The sequence below is a fragment of the Morone saxatilis genome, unplaced genomic scaffold, assembly GCF_004916995.1.
Source record: "Morone saxatilis isolate NCDOM2014 unplaced genomic scaffold, NCSU_SB_2.0 Contig9, whole genome shotgun sequence".
Classification (NCBI taxonomy): Eukaryota; Metazoa; Chordata; class Actinopteri; family Moronidae; genus Morone; species Morone saxatilis.
The window spans coordinates 20,529,693-20,536,999 of record NW_023340268.1 but is presented as its reverse complement, the minus strand read 5'-3'; positions in this window follow the sequence as shown (position 1 = coordinate 20,536,999).

Genomic DNA, 7,307 nt, shown 5'->3' with positions numbered 1-7,307 from the left:
TGTGTGTGTGTGTGTACATGCTCCTCTCAACATTTGTTGATTTTTATTGAAACAAAGAGGCATCACAACATGGAGGATACTGTATATTTCTGTTTGTTTTGTATTCAAAGGATAATTCCGGCTTATCACAACTTGGGTCAGATATTTGTAATGTTGGCTATAGTTTCTAGCTGTGATAATAACATTGCACTCAGAAATCAGCCAAAAAAAGCAATAGCCGATATATTCACGCAATGGCCCAACTTACTCATCTACTTAATCGACCTGAGGGTGCTGTGCTCCTTTTACTTTTCCTACCAACTAGCTACCACGTTGAAAGACTGGGAGAGAGTTTAAATGAGCTGGACAGTTTCCTCATGTTGGTGGGTGGAATAAAAATGCCTAATGCGTGTGGTTTTATATTTAAACATTCAACGTACATGGAGTGGAATCAAAGCCTGACAGAAACTATGGCCAAAACTACAAAAATACCTGACTTGTAATTACCTGGAATTATCTTTCAGGCCTCCGCGAACAACCTGAGGACAAGAGAACGCACTGTAACCCTTAAGTCTGCACGCAGGGCTTTAATGGTGCTGATGGTTCGTCAGTTCACGCCCTCTCATACTGACTCAGTAGCAGCAGGCTGCCTCTACTGTTGATCAGACGTATTACCAGTAACAGTGTTGGTGTCACTTGGGGCTGGGATTAATTGCACTCTGTCGTGTCGTAGCGTCGCCTCCAAGCTGTATTGTTTTTGCACTGTGTGTCGTCCTTTCAGGATTACAGGAAGACGTTTGCAACAATGCCTGCTCCCTAAACATTTCTTCAGAATGTGGCCACCCTGGCGGGTGCAGGGTGTTTATTTTTTTTTCTGTGTATAGTTAAATGGAAACAGACTGAACTCCTCTCACTGGAAATGCATTGCTTATGCACTTATTCCCTCAGTGGTTTCTTACTGCTTTATTTCATTCACAAACTCCATTTGTTTTCTTTAATGTGACCATCTATTGCTTTATCTCAGTATGATAGGTAGTGTGAGCTACTGGGCTGATTGTTTAAGTCAATATATAAAAAACATATATATATATACTTAATGTCAAACTTGGTATGCCTGTATTTTACACTTGTAAAGTAGTGTCATATTTATTAGTTTCCAGGCTGATGAGATGGGCCTCTCTGTTTAAAGTGCAAACATGAATTAATTTATGCTCTGGGCTGAAGTTCACATCAACAAAGACCTGTTCAATACTTGTGCATTTCCAGTAATTTAATTTAACAAATGAGGGTATTTGCATACTGACTTTGTAATGTGTTTTAATATCAGATTAAAACTGAAAAGAACAAGTGTTAGTGGTTGTGTGAGTGTTTGGCCACCAGAGAGTGCTGTGCACTCACTCCAGTACGGGCTGAAACAGGAGCCGAGGTTTGCAGCCGCATTAATGGATGGTGGAAATAGTCTAATCTGTGACTTCTCCGTGTGTCAGGCTTGTTGCAGTGCGCGGTGTAATCTGCACCGTCATGGCTGCCGCTGTCCGTGATGGGCAGGCCTCTCTGGAGGCTGAGCCGTGCTGACTGCACCAGCCGGGCTCGCCGGTTATTACATTTCCCTCTTCTTGTAGCCCGTAATACTCCCAGACAGGCTGTATGAGGGGAGAGGCATGAGGATTTGGGTTATACAAGCGCAAAAACAGGCTCATACAAAAAAGCAAACAACGCACAAACAGAGGGGCTGAAACGTAGAGGTGTGGGTGTGGAGTACAAAAGGGAAACATCCCAACATCAGCAGCTGAATACGAAGCCGCTGGGGGTCCAGGTGAGGGCTAAGAGCTTGAGAAACTGAACCGCAGGGGTCATTGTGTGGTGTAGGAGGGGAGGATATGCTGTCCGAGTAAATTACGGAGGCTTTCCATAGACTGGAGATTGGATTTCGTCACATGTTGTGCACAAGACAAAGAAAACAGGACTGTCAGAAGCGTCGGTTACATGTCTCAAAGCCTCCCGAGGGGTTGAAAGGCTGTAGAAAGAAGAGGCCAACACGGCTGACATTTTGTTAGTATCACCTCGGCTGCAGCATGTTCAGCTGAAATTAGACGCACAAGCGTGACATGTTGGAGTCAATGTATCTTATAGGCAGCACGGCTTGGAGCTCTATCTATAGCATCGGAGGAAAACGTCTGTCATCATATCCCAGCAGATTAAACACGCTTGACATAAAAAGGGAGTGACACAGTGACAAACCATGTGTTCAGGAAGGGGACATTTGGTCTTATATCATGTTCTTTTAAAATGTTCTATACCTGCTGACTCTAAGAGAGCCTGCTAATGAACTGGGATTATGTCATTGCAAGTTGAATACTTTGGGGTTTTGGGCTGTCGGACAGAGAAATCAGATCAGATCAGAAAGCGTCACCTTGGGCTCTGGGAACTTGCTATTTCTTTTGCATTTTTCACTCTTTTCTACAATTTTCTCTATCTTAAATGTTGTTTGAAAAATAATCTTCACACAAAGAATGCTAGTAATCATTAGTTGCAGCCTTAATTTAAAGCAGATCTGTGCTTTTTCTTTTTCTTTTTTTTAGCTCTTTAAAGCTCAACAAAGCAGGATTTAAAGCTTTTCTTATCAGTCTTAAATGCCAATTATAGAGAAGCAGTAATGGCTGGAGCTGCTCCCAACAGATTTATAGACCATCTTCACCCCTGCTTTTATTCCCTGTGGTATACAGTTTACTGATGTAACATTACACAGTTTCTGGGTAACAAAATCTCTCAGATTTAAAAATATACAGACAGCGGTTCCTCAATGCCTCTTGGGTCTGCCAGATCACAGGGTTGCCAGGTGCAGCTGTAGGGCAGAGTGAGGCAGGTGCCACCGGAATTGGAATTTGAAGAGTAAAAATCTTTGCCACTGTCAAGTAAAAAAACCTAAAAAGTCTAACGCCCCTCTAGTGGCCCCAAGAGGATGAAATGTTCCTTACACCATATGGTTCAAAATGTACTGTAGATTTAGCTATTCTCAGAGCATTACAGCAGTGGGTCTATAAATTTAAATTCTGGTTTAGTTTAGTAGTTTTGACTATTATTTATCAGCTATGAAAATAATTTCTGTCTTTGCAGACATATGCTAATGCCACGCAGTTTTTGGACAAAAACCATGCCGCTTTTCCCACCGCTGCCACCAATGTAGCTGAGCATCTTGGGTTCACCTAACTGAGTCAGTTTGATAATAAAATAATAAACGGGACATGGGCTTTATTTTTTTCTCTCCACAGGAGTCAACCAGGAACTCACAGTACCACTACCGCAATAATACAAAACAGTCTGTTCCAGTATAAATGTATTATTATCGCCTAGTGTATTTGTATATATCTCTAAACTGGAATCCCTAAAAACATATTGTAATTGCAGAAACTGGGAATGACTGGGAAACTGTTGCTCTTACTTCATGCCACCCCTGCATAAGTCAGTGCCCCTCTTGGGCACTATTGATTCAAAACAACGACATAAACTACTCAGACAACAAAGGAGTACATGTTATGAAGCAAGGAAAATGCATCTTTAAATCAGAACTGTCAGATAGTAGCAGAAGTAAAGGAGTCCAGATAGAACTTACAGAACACCTGTGTGCAGAAAAAGACAAGACACAGGTAAGCCAACATTTCCCTTTATTTTCTTTAACGGTCACCGACCTGAATAAACTCCACTGAGGGCTCCTATCTAAAAAAGCACAATGAACACACACTGGTTCCTTTACAGTTAACGGTTGGGGCAGGACGCAATGATACCCACCTGTGTCTTCACCTTCACCAGTGTTGGGCAGTAGCTCATTAGTGACAATAATATTACAGTAATAATATTGCTTTCCACAGCAACTAGTAGTGTAACTAGTTTGAATAAATGTCAGTAATAATATTACAATATCACATCCTTGGATTCATTTTTGTAATGGTAGGGGAAACTAGTTTGGAAGATGGAAACATTCAGCACCAAATATAGCAAATATTCCCATTGCTTGGATTTACACAAAAAGAACTGGATTTTAATCGTCGTAAATCTGAATTTTGGGGAGAAAGGACACAATAACCAATTTTGTGGGGAGTAGCAGAAAAGTAATATAACTAGTAGTAATTACTGTTGGCTGGGAGTAATAAGTAAAGAAATCAAATTACTTTTGGAAAGAGTAGTAAATATTTTTATTTTTTGAGTAACTAGCCAAACACCGTTTCTGCAGAATAAGAAACCAGCAAGAGACTTTATGTTTTTTTCAGTCTAGCCATGAAATCAGTCAGGATGTAAAAATAAACCTGCTGGTATCCTGATTTCCGTGTAAACCCGAAGCCTCTGTACACGTTACATTTTCTCTAGATTTAGTTTTTGCGAACCACCTTCAAACCTCAAACCAAGTCTGAACTTCGCCTTCGTTTGTCCGTTCTGGGCTACTGTAGAAACATGGCGGTTTAACATGGTGGACTCCGTGGAAGAGGACCCCTGTAGATAAAACTCGTTCTAAGGTAACCAAAACGTGACAGTCACCCAGAGGACATCATAGGGAAATAGCAGAAAATCATTTTCTCCATAAAATGTGATCCAGTTTCACCAATCAGTGACATGATGATGTTGATGGTGTGTGATTACGTGCCGTAAAACATCACATACTTGTCCCGACCCTAAAGTTACAGTGCAGGGCCAGCCGCACAGGGAGAAGTTACATAATGGGGCTTGAATGTGATATGGGCATTGAATAATGATGACTACTGAATATGAAACGTATAAGCCCAAACCCAAAATATATCTTTTTATATAACATAGAAACTAAATAAAATAAGTAACACTTTCAAAGCATATGCTGCACATGCATTTGGAAGGGAGCTACAGTATCAGTCTGACACTACTAAAACTACTGACACAAGAAGCTTGAGCTGTTGGTGGGCTCTTAATCCAAACTACTGTATCATCCCAAACACTCCACTCAGTCTTGCTTGAAGGGATTTCTGGCTCTGAGGACCTGCTGTGTTTACAGCGCAGACAAAGAGGATTGTCGACCTTGTCTGATTTTTTTTTTTTTTTGGGCAGCCGAGTCTGTGAAGAGAACTAATAAAACTCTGGCAGCCTGTGCCACCATGTGCCACCATGTGCCACCCTATCTCCTCCCTCTGCCAGCCGGGTTTGGCGCTCACCAGCAGCAGAAGGTGCAACTTCCCTTCTCCCGCGCCTTTGACGAGCAGACGGGGGAGGAGGGGGAGGGCCCCCGTGAGCGACGACGGGAGCCGGGCTGATGGACAGAGGTGTTAACCCCCTCGTCGGGCAGGGGGAGATAGCGGTGTTCTTGTTTACACACACTGCGGCCGGATTGTCACCTTGTCTGTCAGGGAAACATCCTATCTGCCTCCTCTTATCTCGCCGCGAGACAGCCAGCTACTCTGTTGGAGAGATCCGCTGCTGCTTCACATCACCATAAATCATTTCCCTCAGCCATACCATTGTTGCGTTTCATGTTATTTTTTCCCGTCATTCCTCCAGATACTACACACTACTACTCTGTCCTCAAATAGCTCCCACTTTTCCAGAACTCTCCAGTATTGGTTGACAATGACCCTGTGCCCTAATCCGCCCGTGAGGCACTGAAGTGTATACATTTCCATAAAAAGGGCTTCGTGAGCTGGATACTTACCATGGCAACACTGGAGTCACAGGCATTTTTGTCCTTTATTAAGAAGCTTGCAGCCTAGTCATTAAGCGCTGTTGTAAATGTCATTTTCACCATTAACTTGTGCTGATTGTTAATCTTTATGAAGCGTCCAGACTGTTTAAATGCTGCAACCTTGCACAGAGCCAATTCTCACATCAGCAGATGGATCTTGAACATTTAATTAGGTTCTGAAGAATACTGAACACTATGGCTTTTGTGTGAAAATTAACAGTTTTTTGTTAGTTTCAGTGCAGGGATGGGTTGTAATGAATAAAGTAAAGCTCTGCGGGAAGGAGGCACACCGGAGTAAATGAAGCACACGCTGCACAAGAAGAGTTTAAAGAGCCTGAGGACATGAAGAGGCAGTGTGGATGTGCTGTTGTGGTGATGGACAGTTATTCTGGATATGGATTTCAAGGACTGAGGGGGCGAGAGCAGCTGAGAGCAGCTAAGAGAGGAGAAGAGAGGAGTCCCAGGAGCTGAACATTTTCATAAATTGATGACTGCTATTGTAGGAGCCTAAGTAGAGAAACAAATTGATGAGCAGGGACGATGAGGATTTTGAAAGGAGCCAAAGCTTGTCTGTCGCTTATTCTCTCTCTTGTTAAAATGCAGGAGAAGAAATGTTATCAACCGCAGAGTGGGACTTCCCATTTAAAATTAAATAAGCCCAATTTGTAGTGTCGGGCAGATAAGACGGAAACAGCTGATCTAGAAAAGAGGCGAAGAGTTGCGGTTGAAGTCGTAGTGTCGTGGCAGGTTAGGGGAGCTGGGAAGTTCTCTTCCTCTATGCATGAATGCCTGTGTGAGTGCATGGGTGTATTTTTGTACATGTATGGTTTTTGGATTTCACAAGTGCTTCTCAGCCACAATGAACCTGCTCAAGCACAGAAGCACAGCATGCCCTTGAATTACTAACAGGGCACACAGTAGGTGTTGGCTGTTGCTTGAAAATTATTTCAAAGCATGGACAAAGTGAGTGCCAGACAGACAGTACACTGTATGTCTTGTCAAATTACTAAACCTCAGTAAAAATCAATTTTATATCTTTTCCAAAACATGAAGGGAAAGTGTATTGATTCACCTGGGGAAAAGAAGGACTTTGAAACAGCAAATGGCTAAGAATACAGTACAAAAAAAAGACTAGAAGAGAGATACACTTTAACTGAAAATATACTGAAGTAAATGCTGGGTTTCTAACCACAAGTAGCAATTCTAAAGTTAAAGTAACTAAAGATGTGAATTAATAAAAAAGTGAATAAGATGTGTACAGCGACCCTGTATAGTGATGGGTGAAAATGAACAATGAAAATCTATTTAGTGTCTGATGTCAGCCTGCTAAACGTGCTCACTACTCATGAAAGACATGAATCCCATAATGGCCATGCCCACTCGCTGTTATGGCAGTGTACTGCACACGCTGCCTGCCACGGTGGTGCAGTCACTCAAAACATAGAGACGGGACAACCAATGAATGATTGACTTGCATTGTCTCGAACGAGGGCGGCTCTCAGTCCAGAGCCTGGCAGCTACACTCAATCGCACTGAGATCGAACTGGGAGTGAGATGTTTTGGACTTGCTCAGGAACAATGACAATCGATGCTGAATCATTGCATTAAAAGGAATATTTTATCTTTA